The 21,815-nt window shown below is 40.6% G+C and overlaps 1 protein-coding gene across 11 annotated transcripts in view; it reads left to right on the forward strand.

Moving 5' to 3' along the window:
- Nucleotides 1-4,786: 4,786 nt before the first annotated feature.
- bbx (BBX high mobility group box domain containing) overlaps nucleotides 4,787-21,815 on the forward strand; it is a 223,989-nt gene continuing 206,960 nt past the window's right edge. The window contains exons 1-4 of one of the 11 annotated variants that reach the window (XM_087992700.1): nucleotides 4,787-5,183; nucleotides 7,489-7,618; nucleotides 8,090-8,140; nucleotides 19,448-19,499. The gene's annotated coding sequence lies outside the window, so the exon portion shown is untranslated. The remainder of the gene's footprint in view (nucleotides 5,184-7,488; nucleotides 7,619-8,089; nucleotides 8,141-19,447; nucleotides 19,500-21,815) is intronic. The other 10 variants (XM_043701066.2, XM_087992705.1, XM_087992701.1 and 7 more) reach the window with 10 other exon arrangements.

The following is a 21,815-nucleotide window of genomic DNA, read 5'->3' on the forward strand; positions in this document are numbered from 1 at the left end:
GTCACATGTAGGCCAGACCAGGTAAGAGAAGCCATTTCCCTCCCTAAAGGACTTTAGAGAACCAGATGGGTTTTTAATTTTTTTTAGGAAAACACCCGGGTGGCCAGACACTCCTGTTTTTTTTTCTTTTTTTTCCTTTTTTTTCTTAATTTAACCCCCACACTACCACCTAAGTGCGGTAGTGCTTATTTTATCCCCAGCACCCATGGTGTGTGTGTGTGCAGGTGTGAGACACAGTGAAAGACACAAAGTGCACGAATCTTTATTAAAATTCCACCACCAGGAAGATAGGAAAACACCCGGGTGGCCAGTGACCAGATGGGTTTTTATGACAATCGACAATGGTTTACTACAGTCACCATTAGACTCTAAATTCCAGATTTTTGATTACATTCAATATTTAATGTTGCCTCTCTATATTAATCATCTATTGACAATACTACGAGGTCATCGCCTCCCCTGTGTATTGATGAACTGCCATAAACCTCAGCCTCGGAAGTGGCGATGATGCTTGGCTGGGAACTTTAGGCATGGCAGGCATCATGTTCCATGAGGTGAAGTGCCGAAAAGTCTGCTGGGTGACTACTTAGGTGCCTGATTGGCAGAAGATTCTGTGAATTTGCCTATTTGAGCTGGTGGAGGAAATTGCACACATCGTGGTGCCCACTACCATACTTAGAAAAAAAAATCAGCTCATTACTTTACATTAAATTTTACTTCCATATGAAACCTTTTACTACATTTTACATTGTTGGTGGGTGTAAGCAACAGCATTATAAAGTTTGCAGATGTGACAAAATTGGTTAAGTGGTAAGCTATAATGAAGGTAATTAGAGGCTTCAGGATGACAACATTATCTGAAATAGTGAAATGGATAGAAACATGATGGGGTTCTGTGTAAAGATGTCTACACTAATTTTGAAAGCATTCTTATGAATAGGTCATATGTTACAAATACCTCACTTTTGAAAAGTGTAGGTAAATAGAGAGATGTTGATAAAAACATGCACAAGTCCTTAATGGTGGATGGCTAAGTTTATAAAGTAGTTAAAAGAGCATGACAATTGCTTTGATGTATGAATAGAATAAAATATAAAGGCAAAGAGAGAATATTCAAACCTTATGAATCACAAACATTATGAATCACTGTTCAGGGATTAGCTGGTGTAATGTGAACAGTTCTGCCACATTGCAGGAATGATGTTAAAACCTTAGGAAAGGTGCATTGGAGTTTCTTTTTTATTAATTTGTGGAATGTGCATTTATTGTCTGTCCCTAGTTGCCCTTGAGAAGATGGTAGTGGCTCCTTCTTGAACAGTACAGTTCATCTGCTGCGGATTTACTCACAATGCCATTAGGCAGGGCATTTCAGGATTTGGACACAGTGAAGAAATGGTGATATATTTCCAAGTCAGGAAGGTGAGTGGCTTGAAGGGGAACTTGCAGATGGTGGTGTTCCCATGTGTCTGCTGCCCTTGTCCTTCGAGTTGGAAGTGGTTGTGGGTTTGGAAGGTGCTATCTGAAAATCAAGAGTGAATTTTTGAAGTGCATTTTGTAGATAGTACACAATGCTGTTACTGAGTGTCGGTGGTGGAGGGAGTGGATATTTATGAAGTGGTCCCAATCAAGAGGGCTGCTTTGTCCTGGAGGGGGTCAAGCTTCTTGAGTGGTTTTGGAGCTGCACCTATCGAGACAAGTGGGGAGTATTCCATCACACTCCTGACTTATAGATGGTGGACAGTCTCCAGGGAATCAGGAGGTGAGTTACTTGCTGCAGTATTCCTTGACTCTGATTTGGTCTTGTAGCCATTGTGTTTATGTGGCGAATCCAGTTGAGTTTCTGGTCAAGGGTAACCAACAGGATGCCAATAGCAATTGTAAAATCATTGAATGGTGGGTAACGGTTAGATTGTCTTTTATTTGTGATGATCATAGCCTTGCATTTCCATGAACATTACTTGCTACTTGTCCGCCCAAGCCCGGATATCATCCAGATCTTGTTGCATTTAAACATGGACTGCTTCAGTATCTGAGGAGTTGTGAATGGTGCTGAACATTGTGCAATCATCGGTGAACATCCCCACTTATGACCTTATGATAGAAGTCATTGATGAAACAGCTGAAGGTGGTTAGGCCTAGGACACTACCTGAGGAACGCCAGCATAAGATGACTGACCTCCAACAATTATGACATCTTCCTACGTGCCAGGTTTGACTCTAGCCTGTGGAGAGTTTGCCCTGATACCCGTCGATTCCAGTTTTGCTAGGGCTGCTTGATGTCACATTCAATTAAATGTGATCTTGATGTCAAGGGCTGTCACTCTCATCTCACCTCTGGAATTCAGCTCTTTTGTCCGTGTTTAAATCAAGGCTGTAATGAGATCAGGAGCTGAGTGGCCCTGGCAGAACCCAAATTTAGCCAGTGAGCAGGTTTTTGCAGAGCAGGTGCTGCTTGATAGCACTGTTGATGACACCTTATTTCACTTTACTAATGATCGAGAGTAGACTGATGAGGCGATAATGGCTGGTTTGGATTTGTCACGCTTTTTTTGTGAAGGACATACCTGGGCAATTTTCCACATTGTCAGATAGATGCCAGTGTTGTAACTATACTGGAAGAGCTTGGCTAGGGAAGTGGAAGTTCTAAAGCAAAAGTCATCAGTCGTATTACTAGAATATTGTCAGGGCCCAGTAGCCTTTGCATCATCCAGTGTCTCCAACTGTTTCTTGCTATCATGTTTTACCTGGCATGAAGGACTTCAATTGTGAGTAAAGGCTGGAAGAGTTAGGACAGATTTCCTTGGAACAATGAAAGTTAAGGATGGATTCAGTAGTGGTTTTCAAGATGATAAGCGCTGCTTTAGGGTCGATATGAGTAGAAGTATTCCGTGTTGCAAATTGGTTAATAAATTGGGAGTAAAATTTGAAATCATTATTAAGAGATTTAGAGGGCAGGTGAGGGAATTTTTTTTCCCAGTCAGAGTTATTGGACTCTAAAATAGTTTATCTGAAATGTTGGAGGGAGCTGATTCCATTAAGCCTCTTAGAAGGAAATTGCATAGGTCCTTGAGGGTGTGGAAATTACAGAGTTACAGACAGAAAGTGGAGAACATTAAACCAGGCATACACTGCTTTTTCAAAGCAGGAAAGGCACGGCTAACTGAAAGGCCTCCCTATTCAGTGACCGCTTCTATAATAAAAAAATTGTCCACAATTTATGGTGTGGGCAAGGGAATATCTTTATTCTTCTGTAAATGAAATAATTATTTATTACTCAACATTGGATATGGAAAAGAACATATTTGATGGTTATGTTGTAAGTTTGCTTTAGTAAGACTAAATATGTAATGCATTGAAAATTATTTTAAAGGTTTGTAAAATTATTTTTTCACATGTAATCCAACCTGATAGGGTTTCACATGTAATCCAACCCTTATCCTGATAGGGTTGTATATTTTATTATACCATGGCAAAAAGTTGTCCATGATTCTTTCTATTCACAAAATCTTTTGTAATTTTTTTGAAGATAATATCCATTAATTACTCCACAATTTCAGTTCTAAACAAGTATTAACTCTTAGTTTCTCTCCACAGAAGCTGCTAGATCTGTTGAGTTTTTCTAGCAATTTCTGGTTTTGTTTCAGATTTCCAGTATCTGCAGGTCTTTATTTTTTTCAGTGCTGTTTCCATATTGTACTGCCATAGTTTCTGAGGAATCATTACTGGAATGATTAACATATGATTAGTCTTATAATTAACATTGCTTTGATAACATAACACTTTTTTTCTGACTGCAAGCACCCACTTGGTTTAAAATCTACCAACATTAAACAATTATGTATAGCTATATTTCCGGCTTGCTAATTCCAATGCTAACATGGAGAAAATGTAATGACAAGTCCACCTGGTATAATGCTCTTCTTCCCACACGTGAAAAAAAAATTCTTTCAAGCTTTTCAACTGGTCTATCAGGCCTACCTTGTTCCAAGCTTGACAGATTTACTCTTAGAGTTTACAGCAAATGTTGGTTTCTCTTTGGGCCAAGAGGGTTTGCAGTTCCAATGTTGTCATGTTTTCTCTTTGTCTACTCTCTCCCGGTGTTATAATGAGGTAATTCAATGTAAAGCACTGTTTTTAAGCTCTTGAACATGCTTCAGATTACTATCACTTTCTATGTGACTTACAAAGCTTGATCCTTTCTCACATACGATCATGCAATATATCTGATGATTACTTTAAGTAAGCATCGTCAAATGTGCTGTTACTTTTCCTCTATAGCGCCGTTTCAGAGATTGTTCTTTGTCTGGGTTGTATTGGTTTTTTTTTCTTCCAGAGATCTAGTTACATACTGTATGTTGCATCTGTTGCAAATGTCCCAATGCTTTCTGTGTGCCTTGCTCCCTTCCCGTGCTTTAGTTAAACCGCATGCAATATGCCTGATGACGAGTTCACAGTACAGCCAGCTCTGTTTCTCGATATCTCTCGCATACATTTTGTAGAAATCTCACTAAATCCCGTACATTGCTCGGGGCTGGGCTGGACAACGTACCTCGGGGCTGCCCGTTTCCCTTTGAAACCCTCCCTTCCCCTTTCTACTGCTGTAGTTCGCATTTGAGCAAAGTAAAAACAACGAGTTCTTCTTGAAACAAGCCCTTCTGCATGTGTGCCCGTGTGACCAACAGGGGGAAAAAGAAATGCAGGTTTGCTGTGTACACGCACACATTTAGACAGAGATGTTTTCATAAGCGAGAGAATGTTAGTTAAACAGTGTAGGTTTCTCCCAGTTGTTACGGTCTGTCTCTTTGGTTGCTCTCGGCTCCTGCTCGGGCCTGGCAACCAATGAGGGTCCCTGTTGTAGTGGCAGCTTCTCGCCCTCGTCCAAACAGCCGGAGAGAGAGAGTGTGTGAGTGAGAGAGAGAGAGAGAGAGAGAAGGGGGGCAGCCAGTCAGCAGCACCAACTTCTCCCTCAATTCTCCCGACTGTCAGGCGCACGGCAGCAACCAGCAACAGAACAACAAGCAGAGACTTTTAAAACATACAACTTCTCTCACCCAACAGCACCCCGAGCTGGGGGTGGGGGAAGAAGAGAGCACTCATTAGAAAGAGAGAGGAGCAGACAGAGAGAGAGAGAGAGAGAGAGGCTCTTTAAAAGGGCCGCCGGACGGACGGGACCCCAGCACCAGGTGTGTACCAGAACCACCATTTCAATGTGACTGTAAACTTTTCATTGATTGTTTTCGCTTTGCCTTTTTTTTTCGTTTAAAAAAAACAACAGATCATGTTGTGGCGTTGGTGTGTGTGTGTGAGAGAGACCCAAGTAGGCCAGAGAGAGAGAGAGCTAGGCCAGTGTTATAACACACACACACAGTGAGAGAGATTGTAGACAAGTGAGCATAATAATAATAAAAATGAAACAGTTGGCAGAGGCCGGGAGAAAGGATTGTGTCTGAGTCAGGACAAGGTGGTGGGGTCTGTGCTGACATAAACCCTACTTTTGGTCAGGGCTGGATGTTGGGGGAGAAAGGGACAGGAAGGAGGTTAAATGCTGGGATTAGAGCCGGCGGCGAGCTGTCTCCATACTGGACAATAAATACTGTGATGTTGTCAATAACTTAGAGAGAGAGCGAGGCCTAGTCCTTTAAACCCCCGCTCTCTCATCTCCCTCTCGGTAATGGTGGAGTGAGAGCAGCCGGCTCCGGGGCTCGCACCCTGCTCTTCGCTTTCGGTTTTCTGTCATGGTTTTTTTTTAAAAACACAAAAAGATTAATAATTTAGAGGAGGAGGAAGTGGAGGTTGATCTCTCTCTCTCTCACACACACACACAGAGGGATCCGTGTGTAACGGCGAAGGGATCAGCTGGTGTCTTCAGCATAGCAAAGTCAGAGAGAGAGAGAAAACCCGGTTAACATCCAGAAATCTGCAGCCAACCTTCTCTCTTTCCTCTCTCTCTCTCCTTCTCCTCCCTCTCTCCCACCCCCCCTCTCTCTCTCCCACCCCCCCTCTCTCTCTCCCACCCCCCCTCTCTCTCTCCCACCCCCCCTCTCTCTCTCCCACCCCCCCTCTCTCTCTCCTTCTCCCTCTTCCACCCCCTCTCTCTCTCTCCTTCTCCCTCTTTCCCCCCATCTCTCTCTCCTTCTCCCTCTTTCCCCCCCCCCCATCTCTCTCTCCTTCTCCCTCTTCCCCCCCCCCCCCCATCTCTCTCTCCTTCTCCCTCCCTCTCTCTCCTTTAAGTTTCAGTCACAGCCACTGGAGAGGGAGAGAGAGAGAGGCAATTTAATGGATGGTGGAGACAACATTGTGCAGCCTCAGTCTGTCTGTACCTGCTTTCTCTGATCAAATCCCATTAACCGCCTCAGACGAGATTTGCTGCTGAATTATTGTAGTGGTGCTGAGATAACAGCCCAGGCGCACACCGCTGTGTTATTTGTTACCGTCGTTTGGAAATGTGTGCACTTTTCTCTCAGGAAAGTATAATTCTGGTGTGGTGTGGGACCCCCTCCTCCCTGTCTTGTCTGTATTTTTATTGAGGGGAGGCGGAAGCTGAAACCATTCCATCTCCTGCAAGTGACACGTTTGAACGACTCGGTCAGGCCAGGGCACTCTTTTTTTCCCCCCAGAACAAATTGTTATTAAAAACCAGGGAGAGATCACTGAATGGCCTGGTGATATTTCACCAGAGATCTAACCTTGTAACTGGAGAGGAGTTTGGGTGAAGCTGGATGGGGTAACCCAAAGTGAAATGGCAGCTTGTTTTGAGGGAGTTTTATTTTTAATTCTCTCTCTCTTCGCCCTCGCTCTCTGAGGTTTTTTTTTGCTCTCGGTTTCCCCGAAGCAAGATGGACTCTCTCGCTGTGTCTTGTCAGCCTTGGATCGACATTTTGCACAGCGATGCAAACTTGAGCTTGGCCTACTTTTACACTGCAAACAGGGTGATGGGATTTAGAGGAAAAGGGAAGAACGTTTTTGACTGGCGACTGCCTCTGAATTGTAACTTCGGTCACTGTACTTTTTTTGTTGCATTCGGTTCTGTCGAGTTCCCTGTATCAAACGAGATTTTTTTTTCCTCCTCTCTCACTGTGTTGCAAGTAGGTCCTTTTCCGGAACACCCGGTATTTTGACGTGTGGGTTGAATATACCTGTGATGCTATCTCACAAATTGATTTTTTGAAAAGTACTTTCTAATTATTCTTCATCATCGAAAACTGCAAAATGACAGTATATTGTACTATTTTACTACGTAAGGCGTAGTGTACGTCCCATGTGCCCAGTATGTATAGCACTGTCGTGTGGAGCTGACAGGTCCTGTAACTACTGGCTGGGTCTAGTGAGCCAATAGCTAGTGCAAGATTTACTGTCGATCAGAAACGGCATTCATCGTACTTCGACTTATTAACTCAATGCAGATGATATTGTTAACCCACTGAGTTTTGTAGCGTGCACCGAAAATCTTAAATCCACACTTTTAATTCATATTTCTGTTAAATACAGGTGTGATACTGGAGTATAGATGAATGTGTCAGAAATCTCAGGGTGCACTGTTTGTTTTGAAAACTTCAGTTCTTCAAATGGAATTGTAAGCAGAAGATCAAGAAAGTGAAGAATTCTTGTTGGAAGAAAAGTAAGGCTAAGGAACAAGTTTTGCAATTGGAGGTCGTGGTTTCTTAGTAGAAAATGTCTCTATAAAATAATTCAATTTCACAATTGATGAAAAGCATCTAACCCACAAGTGATAACTTGTGTGTGAGTTGTTAATGGTTTTTCTCAGAGGGGCATGACTATCAGACTTTCTCGATTAATCATTAAAAATGCCAATTATAGCATTGTCTGGCCAGTTTTGAAGTTTATACTCAATATTAATGTGCTTTGACAAAGTGCATTATTTTGTGAGAAAACCATGTAAATTGTGCCTTTCTTTGTAAATTAGTCTGCAGTTGCTTTTAGTGTGCAATTTTGGTATATTCTAGACACCTTAATGATTGACATTTTTACACTAACATAAAAAGGAAAGCAAGTATATTTTGGTTAAAATGATATTATGCACTAACTATGCAGTTGTGTTAACAGATTCCTTCTCATTCTCTTCTCAAAGGTGGCATAACATCAACTTAGTGCTGGTGGTCTTGAATGCATGAAAAACTCAGTATGTATTGAATGTTACAACTGATTCCTTCTGATGCCCTTGTCAAAGATGCCATAACTTCAATTATTTGAAGATCTTGTACAATTGAGAAAAAACACAGCATATTTTGAAAAGTTTAGAGAATTCTGCATTCAAAAGTACTGTTATTTGTATTTACTCACAGTTGTGTTAGTGAAATCTGAGATCAAGGTATCCACTTTATGGCATTTCTTATCTCTACATATAGTATTTATTATATTTTGTAACATCCCTAATTTAGTTTTTCTGGTAATGTTATTTGTAATTAAATACATAATTTATTCCAGCTACATAGGTACATCTGTGATGCTGTTTGCTATTTGCACCACTCAGATGTAAGCCTTTTCAACTCCATAAAATTTCCAATTTGCCACAATCTCTTTGAACCATTGCAACACAACTTTCTTTTATAGCTGCAGTATTTTCATTGCACTGTGGTTCATAAGTTCTTCTGATTCATATTTCTTTCAGTTAAAGAGTGGTCCGGTGCTGGATTAGTATTAATAATTGAAGTAATTTCAAAACTATGTAGGAGACACTCTAGTCTGGCAGCGTCTGTGGAGAGAGAAACTGAGTTAATGTTTTAAATTCAATATAACTCTTGTAGCACCAGAGTTGTGTCAAACTCATAATGTTAACTCTTGTTTCTCTCTCCACAGATGCTGCCAGATTTCTTCAACGCTTTGTTTTTATTTCAAATTTCCAATGTATTTCATATTTATAATAATTGAAGATGTAGTATGAATGGTTGTAGTAGAGACCCATTTGTGAAATTGTAGAGTGTACTGTCCATGTAAATGGTCTTAATGAACCAGTTCAATCTAAGGAGTGGGTTATTGCTTAGCTAATGGTAGCATGAAAATGTAAATGTCATTTGTGCTAAACTCTGAAAGCTGTTGTCAGAATGGAGAGAAAAATTGGTAACTATTTTAGTAATTATTTCCAAAATTTGTCAACTCAAATTGAGCCAGGGAAAAGAGCTTTGTTTGAGTGTAACATGCTGTTAATCTATTAGTGAACAATTGTAGATTGTATCCACAGGAAAAGAAATCCAAATTAAACTGCAAATGACAGTGTAATCTTGTTGACGTTAGTGACGCATAAGTTTTTGTGTTATTTTGATGTGCGTATTTGGTGAATTTGAGGCTATGTTGTAAAGAAAGGAAGATTGTGTGGTTTGTTCTCCTGTAGAATACATTTTCTAAGCTGTTTATAATTTTGTCAAACATTAAGTAACTTAAAATTCTGTCAATTTTTTTAAACTCATTTTCATAAGCCTTTCAGTGTAGTTGTTTCTGCACCACATGTCCAATTTTGCAGTTTATCTGGGATTACCGAGTCCAGCTTCAAGATCTGGGTAAGGTAGCATTATGTCTTTAACAGGTAAGATTGTGCATTGTCATATACCCTACTTGAGGTGGCCTCCACTGTTAATGTTAGATCTCATTAAAAGTGAATAGTCTTGAAGTGTCCAGCCTTGACATTTACAAATTGGTGGATCTCCTTGTGAATGTGTTAAGCTCTGAAATAGCAGCAAATGCTGCCCTCTATGCAATAATATGTCATCGTACAGTGCAAGAGGGGAATTTAAATACCTTGATTTGAAGATATGAGGTAACTTGGGCCAATTGTTGATTCAAATTAGTATCTGAAATTTCTGTTGGTAACTAATTTAACTTTGAGATAGTTACACAGGGTTGCATCTGAAAGAGCAAAGGCCACTATTGTCTCGTTTGTCTTAATAGTAAAACTCCAGTATGACGTAAGCTTCTGGCATACATAATGCATTCCCAAATAGTTCTTCTTGGTTAAACTTCGCATCATGAAAAAGCATGCTGCCTATGGCCTTATACAAGAGCCAGGATCAATCCAGAATGTGAATTAGTGGAACTAGGGAGCTGGAGGCAGGCGATGGCATACACAGTTTAGAGGAATTCAGCTCATGGTGGGTATTTTTCTTTCTGAAAGTATTTCACATGAAGACTTGATTAACTAACTAATTAATAATAATGATGGCTTGTATGAGATGATGGACTTAAAAGTTTAAAACATTTGAAAAGCCAGCATATGGAGAGTTATTCTGTATTGCTCGTTCTGTTAAGCTGAAGACAGATGTTCAGCTGAAGCAGGAGGGACAATACTCCAATTTAGGACAAGCTATTGGAAGATGTTATCTGGTGGATGAACCTGCAGTAATGCATTCACAGATCCAGGTTTCAGTGTCTGCTGATTATTTTGTAGAGAAGAAAGGAATTATTACTGAAACTTTAGTCCTGGATTAAGTGAAAATTTCATCCCACACTGCCAATGCTTTTCTACAACCTTTACTATCGGGAGAAAGTACAGAAGCCTGAACACGTGAAAAGGCAGGTTTTGAAATAGTTTCTACCCTGCTGTTTATAAAATACTGAATGGACTCTCAAGCTCTTAGCATTCGCCTGTACCTGTGTTTTTGTTTTTGGCACTGTTTACCTATTATTTACTTATCTATCTATTTAACTATGTGATCTGCCTGTATTGCTCACAAGGCAAAGCTTTTCACTGTGCCTCGGTACACCTAACTTCAATTCAATTCAATTATGGCGTATGATGCATGGTCATTCTGTGATCCGTTGGCACTGTGCTCACCCATTTTGTGGAGAGTTTTGATACTTACTATGCTACTTGTGAGGAATTCCTGGGACCTGATGTCTGCCTAAAGAGTCCACATTACAGAAGAGGTGCTGGAGGTCTTAAAATGAATAAAAGTAGATAAGTCCCTGGTACCTGATTAGATGTTTCCCAGAATTTTGTGGGAAGTTAGGCAAGAGATTGCTGCGTCCCTTGCAGAGATGTTTGTATCATGCAGCTGTTCATGGGATTGCAGGCTTAGATTTATTATAGATTTTTTAAATAGTTATTATATTTTACTGATGTAAGATTTTTATTGATTTTGTTTCATTAACATTCAAAAAAAACCAAACAAAAAATTGACTTTTGGTTGGATACATGAATAGGAAAGGTTTGCCAAGAGCAGACAGGTGGAACTAGTGTAGTTTGGGATTATGTTTGACACGGACTGGTTGAACCGAAGGCCTGTATGATTCTAAAAGCCAGAATTTATATGCATTTGGAAAGACTAGAACTGATAGGGATAGTCAGCATAGCTTTGTGCGTGGGAAATCATGTTTCACTAACTTTACTGAATTTTCTGAAGAGGTGACAAAGAAGATTTCAGGTAGAGTGGTAGATGTTGTCGATATGGATTTTAGCGAAACGTTCAACAATGTTTTGCATGATTAGATGGGTTAGTAAGGCTAGGTTACATGAGATCCAAGGAGAGCTAGGATGCAAATTGACTTGCAGGTAGAAGATAGGGGGGGATGGTGGAGGGTTGTTTTTCAGACTGGAAGCCTGTGACTAGTGGTGTGCCACAAGGATCAATACTGGATCCACTGCTTTTCATAATTTGCATAAATGACTTGGATGTGAATCTACTAGGTATTGTTAGTAAGTTTGCAGATGACTCCAAAGTAGGTAGGATAGTGGACAGTGAAGATGATTATCTCAGATACAACAGGACCTTAATCAGATGGGCTAATGGGAGTGGCAGATGGATTTTAATTTAGATAAATGTGTTGTATTTTAGGAAAGCAAATCAGGGCAGTACTTATATGATTGGGCCCCAGGGACTGTTGCAGAATAAACAGACCTGGAGTGCAGGTTTCTGATTCCTTGAAAGTGAAGTGGCAGGTAGACATTGTGTGAAGAAGGCATTTGACATGCTTGCCTTCCTTGATCAGTGCATTGACTGTAGGAGCTGGGATCACGTTGTGGCTGTACATATTGATGGGGCCACTTTTAGAATACTGCATACAATTCTGCTCGCCCTGCAATAGGAAGGGTTTTGTTGAACTTGAGAGGGTGCAGAGAAGATGTTGCTGGGGTTGGAGGGTTTAGACTATCGGGAGAGGCTGAATATATTGGGGCTTTATTCATTGAAGCTTTGGAGACTGAAGGGTGACCATATAAAAATTTATAAAATCATGAGGGGCATGGAGAGGGTGAGTAGCCAAGGTTGTTTTCCTAGGGTGGGGAATCCGAAACTAAAGAGGTCAGAGGGGAAAAATTTAAAAAGGACCTGAGGTGTAACTTTTTCATTCAGTGAGTGGTGCATGTATACAATAAGCTGCCAGAGGAAGTTTGGAGTGGGTACAATTGCATCGTTTAAAAGATATCTGGATAGGTATATGAATAGAAAGGGTTTAGACGGATATGGGCCAAGTCCTGGCAAATTAGACAAATTGGGGTGTGTGGTTGATGCAGATGAGTTTGACCAAAGGGTCCATATGTGTACTGTGTGACTGCAGTAAGTGCCCAACCAAAACGTTTTAGAAGAACCAGTGACTCCTTTTTGTTTTGTAGGTTAAGAGCAAGGTGTTAATCATTGTGTTTGGTCCAACAGGGCACAGGCAATGGGAGATTGGGACCCAGTTGATTTTAGTAATCCAAAACCTCAGATAGGTTTGTTCTCAATACTCCAAGGCACTATTGGTGTTTGAGAAATCAACCTGGTCTATTGATGGGACTTGTCCTGCTGTTGGTTCATTTGGCTCAATATAGGAATTGAAAAGATTCTAATTGCTGTGTTGGTGCATGTTGTTATTTTATTAACTTAGCCTTGAGCAGTACCTTTAAAAACAAGATCTAAATGTACAAGATCTCGGCTGTCACTTCTGTCTTTAACTTTCTATCAGGTAATATATTAAACAAAGGCATTATCTGTCCTCTTGATTGGAAAAGATTCCATGGCATTATCTGGATTTTAATTAAAAAATTCTCTGTGTTGTGGCGGGTTTTTAGTCATTCAATGCAGATTATCTGGTCATTGTCACATTGTGGAAACTTGGTGTGAGTGAACTGGCTGCCATTTTCCCGCATTAAGTCAGTGTCAGTGACTGTAGGAAAAGTACTCCATTGGTTGTAAAGAGCATGGTAAGCCCTTGGATCATGAAAGGAACTATATAAATACACCTCTGCCTTTTAAGTAGTTTGTGTAAACCCTTTAGAATCGGCAACTTTTAAAATGTTCACATGCATTGTCTAATTTAGTTGGAATGGCTCTACTTGAGATTAATTTGCATCAGGAGAACGAAATTGTTAATTATGTCTTGATAATTGCTTTCAGCAATAGTACAGCAATATATTTCCGTATGTGTCTGATGGACAGGAGAATGAAAAATACATTTCTCAGAAAAAATTGATAGAATGTATCATAAATATATTGAAGTAAAACCTTTGTTCTTGGGCTGTATTTATTGTTGCTTTTTGTAAGATGGTAAATTGAAAGTGACATTAATAGGAATCCATGTTCCCATGTCCTGAAGTGCGCTGATAGTTCAAAATGGTTAATGGGTGACTAAAAGGTTTCCCTGAAACGTTCAATCAGTTAAGCAACTGAACTTTACAAACTGCTGGTTTTGACTGGCCATCTATTCGAGGACACTGTGTATTTTAGGTTGAGAGTTTCTGCCCTGGGTCATTCTGTGACTGAAGAGGCCTTTTCTCAACCTATGGATCTTTGGGCTCTTGGGTAGAATGTTCCATGAAGTTGTGGGCCCTGGAGAGCAAGATTTGTTGCCTTTTCTGTCCTTTGCTGTTGCTGTCCCTCATCATTAGGATGTGGTGACTCAAAGCACCGCGTAATTTTGATGGGCAAGTTGTAACTGTTTTGAGTGATTGGTCAAAAGCTCCTCCCAGTTATTAATGTCAGTGCTGCTTCATTTCAAGGACGTGTTCGGAGCAACTTTGAAATGTTTTCTTTTTCCTCTCCTGAAAAGTTGGTCAACTGAGAGTTGAGAAAGCAGAATTTGTTAGAAGTGATGATACTTGGCCAGATGGACAGTATCCAGTCTATCAAAGTTGATTTTGCAGAGGTTTTGTCAGAATGCTTATGGAGTTGTCTTCAAGAAAGACAGTAGTGCTTACTGGATAGTACACCCACTGAATCTGGAATATGCAGAAGAGACAATCCCTGATAGAATTTCTCTCGCACGATGTGTCACTGATGACAATACAGATCACAATACAGTACAGAATATGGTGACAATAGTTGCACTGTAGAGTTGGACTTTTGTTGACTTGCGGATGACTTTGTTGTCAAATATCAGCTGCTGTAGCTTGTAGAAAGCTGAGCTGCTGCAACTGATTTGTTTTTGCATTGCCCCATCATTGTTGGTTTTTTTTTAAAGAGAGATTTTGGCGACATTCAAGCACAGGGCAAGTTTCTTGTTGGAGAGATGAAGAGTAGGTTTCAAAGCTGTTGCAGAATAGGCAGTGACGCTGTAGTCACCACCAACTGTGCATCAGGTACGTCTGTGATGGTTGGTTTAGTTTGGCATGGAGATGACTACAATTGAAGAGCTTTCCTCCTAAGCAGTTTTAAATGCTGGTACCAGAAAAGAGTTGATCTTTTGAGGTGAATAGTCATTGTCAGAATTTAAATACTATGAGGATTATCACAACCTAGTTAGGTTTTCGAAGGTGTTTATTTCTTAAATCGTGCTCAACGATTGTAGTCATTACAATCCTGTGTTTTGAAGTTTCTTGGACTTCCACGGCTTTGAAATGCAATCCATAATGTCTCTCAATTTGCTGAGACAGATGCTTTGGTCAGATTGGTAAATACAATGAAGAGTTTTTGGTGGTGTTCTTGATTTGCTTGGCAACAAAGACCATGTTGGAGCCTTCTTCGGAAGCTCAAAAGCTGCACCATATCTCTAGAAGGATTTCCTCAGCCACAGGAAGTAGGTCATTCAAAGAATGTATCTCAGGACTTTTCCTGCCCCGGGCAAGTGGGAAATGCCTCCATGGTTTCCATAGTATGATTTGTTTTCTCTTTTGAAAACTGTCACAATTGGCACATAATTGAGCTGGGTGGGGTGGATGTGGGTGTATCTTTTTCCTCTTGATCTCTTAGAAGGACTACATGTAATCTTGGGATGAGCAAATTTGAAGACCTCGGCTGTAGTACTATTGGAGCCACAGGCTTTGTTGTTTTCCATCTGTTCGATTGCTTTTGCAGCTCTCCCATCAATGGTGTTTCATCAATGTATTCTACCACATAATCTCCAGGCTATCCTGCAGGACCATTGGCTGCCACTGAGGACTTGTTGAAAACATTCTTTCTAGTGTTCACATATGGCATTGTCATCCTCCAAAAGGGAAACTCCATCCTGTGAGTGAATGGCATTTTGTCCATTTGACTTTGTTTGATAGATGGTCTTGATAACCTCAAAAAAGAAAGCTTTCCCATTTTATGATGGTCAGCGTTTATTAGATGTTTCAGGCTTTCTCTTCTCACTGTCTGACTTTGGGCATTGGCTTTGAGCTGTTGGAATGCTGCCACTTTGACTTGCAACCTTGAGTTGTACTGCCAGCCAATAAGGGCTGCTCACATGTAGAAGATCTTACATTTCAGTGTTATTGGCATTGATACAGTCTTGATGATAAGAATGATCTGGACAATGGAGACTGGTATAGCTGACTTTATTTAATCCAGTGTTCTGGAATTGAGCTGGATGTGTGAAGATTTTTTTTTCTAATTGATCTCAAAGCTGGGCTTGGAATTCTGCTGTTTGGTTGGATTCCTTTAGATGGAGATTTTTTTTTCCATTGGGAATTTTGAATTTTATATCATGGTGCTAAGTGAATGTTGATTCCTGATCAAACAAATTTAGAGATCTGTCCAGATCTGGCATCTGTCCCCTGCATGAATACAAATCATTTCCAAAGCATTTAGATCTTGGATCCAAACAATGACAGGATGGTGTTTTATATTATTCATTCATGGTGGAAGAGGATGTTTGCTACATTGGAGTCATGCTGATCTCAATTTGTCATCAGGGGTTGTGATCGGAATTTCTGACCTTGGTTTCCCAATGGTTCTTCACAGGCATTGGAGTCATGGTTAACTCTGGCATGAAAGTCCCACAGGAGGATGATCTATTTTCTTGTAGGATGAAATTTAGAACATCAACATCAGGATAGAATGTTTCCTTCACATCATCATCACAGTCAGGAGTTGAGTCATAAATGCTGATGAAGGCTGTGACATGTTGGTTACAGTTGATGTTAAGCAATAGCATCCAGCATCTGCAGTTCTTTGGGTTTTTTTTTAACAGTTGATCTTAAAGTTCATCTAGGGAGTTCTGATAATACATTTAATGGCAAAATCAACACAATGTGGGTATGAGGTTGACTGTCAGCCTTCCCTTTCCTCAGACAAGCTACCTTCTCCAGGATTGTCTGACTGTGGGTACCTCTATCAGTTTGGATCCTGGATAGTTCATATGAGACAATTTCAGATTCTTTTTCTAGATGGCTACTCATGAGATAATCTGTGAATGTTCTAATGTTTCAAGTTACAACTTGCAGAGTGTGATTTCCCAGCTCAGAAAGTTGGACGACTTCCTTTTTGTCTTGTTAGCCCGGTCTCTATTTGCGGTGTGTGGAAGGTGTCCTGAAGAGAACTGTTCAGTCACAACGCTGCTATCCAAAGACAACCCTGTCCCAACACAGACATCCATCAGTCTATTTACATCCATCACTTGCATGCTTATTCTTGACTAGGGATTACTAGCTTCACAGGCCTGTTCACGTCAGCAGTTCTCTATCACTACAAAACTTGGCAAATGGTCCCTACAAAAAGCTTACGTATTAATTTGTTCAATGTGGCGATCTTGGAGTGTTGTCTTTATCAACATAATCTTGATTGGATGGTAGTCAAATTTTGTTGACGTGTTGAACCATGATGACCAGACTACCTTGTCGCTCAACTGCCTTCTATCTCACAGCTGTGAGATGCACAGTGTTCACCTGTTCTACTATTGAGCAATCTTTGGATTCCACATTGTCTGGTACCTCCAAATCCACCGCATATCCACCACAACCACCCAACCCTGATTTTGTCACCATGGATGGCCATACCAGAACAAAGAGTTTACGACAGCATCAATCCAAGGATTGCCTGAGCGCTGATGGCACTCCATTCCAACCAGGTCAGGGTGGTGATCCAGGGAAATCAAACGATTGTGCTGCTTTTATTTCCAGAGGAGGGGATTATTTACCATCAAACTTGGTACTGTTCCTCATTCCCACTCTTGATAATAATCACATTGCTCTAATTGACTTTGCTGCTGCTGATGTCATAACCTGTTGACAATCTGTCCTGGTTCCATAAGAAGAATGGCTACAAAGGCATGATGCTATGGAATGAATAATATGTGTTAAACTGGACTCAATGAAGGAGCCAATTCTTGGTGCAAAAATGAAAATTTTTCTGTACCTTTCTTTTAGAATTTTGTTTAGATTCAGCTTTATTCTTGCACTTCCTTCACAGATGGTAAATATGGCAAGTTTTTATTAAAAATAAGTTGGCCCAGATTTTATAACAGCCTATCATTATTCCGCAATAAATGAGAGGTGCATGTGGGCATCCTGTGGAATCCTCTCTTAGCAGATTATTGAAGGAATTGCCTGGGAAACTGAAAACTCTGCTGCATAATTGCTGCTGCTAAGGGCGGCACTGCTGCCTCACAGCACCAGAGACACGGGTTCAGTTCCCACCTCAGGCAACTGCCTGTGTGGAGTTTCCACGTTCTCCGGGTGCTCCGGTTTCCTCCCACAGTCCAAAAAAAAACGTGCAGGCCAGATGAATTGGCCATGCTAACTTGCCCATAGTGTTAGTTGAAGGTAAAATGTAGGGGAATGGGTCTGGGTTATCGTTGCTCTTCGGAGGGTCGGTGTGGACTTGTTAGGCTAAAGGGCCTGTTTTCACACTAAGTAATCTAATCTCATCTAATAACTCCTCTCTGTCTGGAACACCCCCCTCTCCCCCACCCCAACACCCTGATATTCTCTGATTTAAATAGAGAGTTTGGAAAGTGCTGCTGAAGTTAGGTCAATAGTTACTCAGGCAAAGTTAGACTATTAAGTCTAAACTCCTGAGTAATTCCTCAACTGACCCCATACTTGCCTCAAACACCCTGAACTACACCTTCCCCAGATCACTTGTATTCCTCCTCCTATTTCAGGCTCCCACCACACCACCCCTCCGTGGGCCTACAACCCCCTCCTCTTAACCCAACTTCTGTGGACCCAATCTACACTGATCTGCCTCTGTCCCCTGCCCACCTGTCACTGCCAGACCTCACCCACACCACCCAGCCCCGGCTGGATCCAATCTCTCCTACCCATCCTGACCTACCCTGAAAACTGCAACACTTAGCTGACCCTGTTGCCATCTTGCATCCTGTAGCTCGACCCACTGGCAATGTGCTCCCTCCTCACTCAGTTGTCGTCCTACCTGCTTAGCATCAGCCCCAGCAACATCCTTGTAAATTTTTCCTGTACCCTTTCTACTTTTACATAGTCTTTCTGATTGCAGGGCAACCAGAATTGAACACAGTATTCCAAAAGTGGGCTCAGCAATGTACTGTACAGCTGCAACATGACATCCCAATTCCTGCACTCAGTGCTCTGACCAATGTAGGCAAGTGTTAAATTTCAGGATATAGCATCTGATTGTTGTAAAAGGGGGAGTATTTGCCCCTCCCAACAGTTCTGAACTGCAGGGTAACTACATTTCTGAGGGAGTGCTGATTTTGAATCTCCTGTCAGAAATGCATAGCTCTCCCTTTCATAAAAAGACAGGGGCTGAGTGACAATCTATAAGAGAGTGTTTCTTCTCAGGAATGAGGCCTAATATTTTTGTGGGAGTAAATTAATTTACTAATTTTTACTTTGACATATGCAGGAGAGAGTACAACCTGGGAATGCTTGGCATGTGCATTTATTGCAGTCCAGAAGTTGCATGCTGAAGTTGGTAGGGTTTAGTTGCAAACTTTTAATATGCTCTTTCATATGTATGTATAATTCTGGTGAATGTGATTGTCTTTAGTGGAACCTGGAATCACTCCCTATAATGAAACAGGGCCACGTACTTTCTTGTGTTTTGCATTGATCCAAAACTGATAATGGTGAATGAGATTTGCATTACATTATGATGTCAATGCTTGTAAAAATAGCAAATAACCGGTTCCACTAATTCTTGATCTAACACTTGCATTATGCTAGGTTTTATTTGTGTAAAGTGATTTTTTTAATAGCAGAAATATTCATATAAAGAAGATTTTAACTTAACAGAAGCGTGTCCTTAGTATAGACATATGTACAGGATTAGTATAACTGCCAATTTCATGAGTTATTAACTTGTAATATCTGACCACTACTTTTTGTATTGTATAACAGAAATGGGGCAAACCTTTTTGTCAATGATGGAACATAATCTCAGGAGTACCAGGTTAGTCACTTGAACCTGTTTGCCATTCACTCATTGATAATGTACCTCAACTTTATTTACCAGCTTTTGATAACATCACTTGATACAACTATCTCTAGTTTTAAAAAAGAGCTTTCTATTTCAGCCTGAAATTTCAATTATCGCAACTTTCACACTGGTTTAGCTGAGAGAATTTTACATTTCCACTACACTTGGTCACAGAAAATTTGCTTCCAGAGCTTGCTCAAAAATGCTAAACTTCAAATTTTAAAATGATGTAATAGTATAACCAGAGTGTAGGATTAAAGCACAGGAAATCGCAAGCCAACTCAGCTAGTCCCACTTTTCTGAGGTAATTGTCTAGTTTCCTTTTGAAAGCCATGACTGAATCTGCCTCCACTGGGCACTCCGGCTGAGCATTCCAAACCACTTGCTGTATCAAATAAGTTTTTCCTTGTATTGCCATGGGCTCCTTCCCATTTTTGTTTAAAGTGGTCCCCTATAGTTGTTGATCAAACCACCAGTGAGAACTGTTCCTCTCTCTACGTTGTCTAGATTCTAAATGATTTTGAACTGCTTTTAGACGACTATAAAATGGGTGAGCAGATATCGGCCGTTCAGCCATTCAGTGAGATCATGGCTGATCTGATAATCCTCATTTCCACCTTCCTGCCTTTTCCCTATAACCTTTGATTCTCTTAATGATTAACAATTTGCCTATTACAGATATCACTTGAATAAACTTAATGGCTCAGCCTTAGCAGCCCTTTGTGATAAAGAATTCCACAGATTCACAACTCTGAGAGAAGAAATTATCTCCAAATTTTTCTCTACGTTCTTTTCACGACCCAACTTTCCCAGTTGATCCACCGAACTGAAGCCCCTCATTCTTGGAACAGATCTCATAAATTGGTTCTGTACTGTTTTGATAAAGCCGCACATCATTAAAAGTGTGGTGCTACGAATTGGACTCAGTTCTGTTCTACTTAAGATCAAACCAGTGTTTTATCTGTTTGTCTTAACTTCCGAGCTTTTGTGCTCTTTGCCTTTATTTATGGAACCTAGGTCCCACTTGCCTTTTTAAGCAGTTTCTTAACCTGTCTTGCCACCTTCAACAATTTAGGCACATATCCATCCAAAATCTCTGTCCCTGTCCCCCTTTTAAAAATTACCCTTTATATTAAACCATAAGACATTGGAGCAGAATTAGGCCATTTGGTCCATCGAGTCCGCTCTGCCATTCACTCATAGCCGATATGTTTCTGACCCCGTTCTGCTGCCTTCTCTCAGTAATCTTTGATCTCTTTGCTAATCAAGAACCGGTCTATCTTTTTTTTAACTACACTTAATGCCTTGGCCTCCACTGTCCCCTGGCCATGAGTTCCAAAGAGTTACCACCTTTTGGCTGAAGAGATTTCTCCCTATATCAGTTCTAAAAGGGTTCTCCCTTCATTCTGAGGCTGTCCCCAGGTCCTAGACTCCCCTCCGAGTGGAAACATCATCTTTATATCCTCTAGCCCTCTTGAAATGAATGTTAACATTGCATTTGCCTTTTTAATCGCTAAGTGAACCTGCATGTTAACTTTAAGAGTATCCTGAACGAGGACTCTCCAATCCTTTGGTACTTAGATTTCTGAAGCCTTTCCCCATTTAGAAAATAGTCTATGTCTGAAATCTTTTCTACAAATGCATAACCTAACACTTTCCTACATTGTATTCCATCTGCCAATTCTTTGTCCATTCTCCTAACCTGTCCAAGCCCTGCAGCCTCACCCCTTCCTCAACGCTGCCTGTTACTCCACATATCTTTCTGTCCTCTGTAAACTTAGCAACAATGCCATCAGTTGACTGGTTACTGGCTGACATTCCTGAAAAAAGATTCCTTTATCTCCACTCTACCTTCTACCAGTCAGCCAATCCTCTATCCATGCCTCTAATACTATGGGCTCTTATCTTATTTATCAGCCTTCTGCATAGCACCTTGTCAAAAGTCTTTTGGAAATCCAAATAGTTCATGTCTACTGGCTCTCCTTTGTCTAACTTGCTCATTATCTCCTTTTAAGAATTCTGACTGATTTGTCAGGCATGCCCTTCTTTGATTAAGCCGTGCTGACTTCATCCTATTTTACCGTGCACTTCCAAGTACTCTGGAATTTTATCCCTAATAATCGACTCTAAAATCTTTTGAGTCTGTTTGTTCCCGTGTAACTTCTCACTGTAATTAAACACTTTACATTTCTGTATCATATTTGATCTGTTCTGTGTCTTGCAGCCAATCCATATCCTTTGGAGGTCTGTCATCATTCTCCTCCCAGTGCACAATACTTGCAAATGTTT

This window comes from Chiloscyllium plagiosum, unplaced genomic scaffold (genome assembly GCF_037043375.1).
Source record: "Chiloscyllium plagiosum isolate Xiang-an unplaced genomic scaffold, Cpla_swu_hap1 HiC_scaffold_12, whole genome shotgun sequence".
NCBI lineage: Eukaryota > Metazoa > Chordata > Chondrichthyes > Orectolobiformes > Hemiscylliidae > Chiloscyllium > Chiloscyllium plagiosum.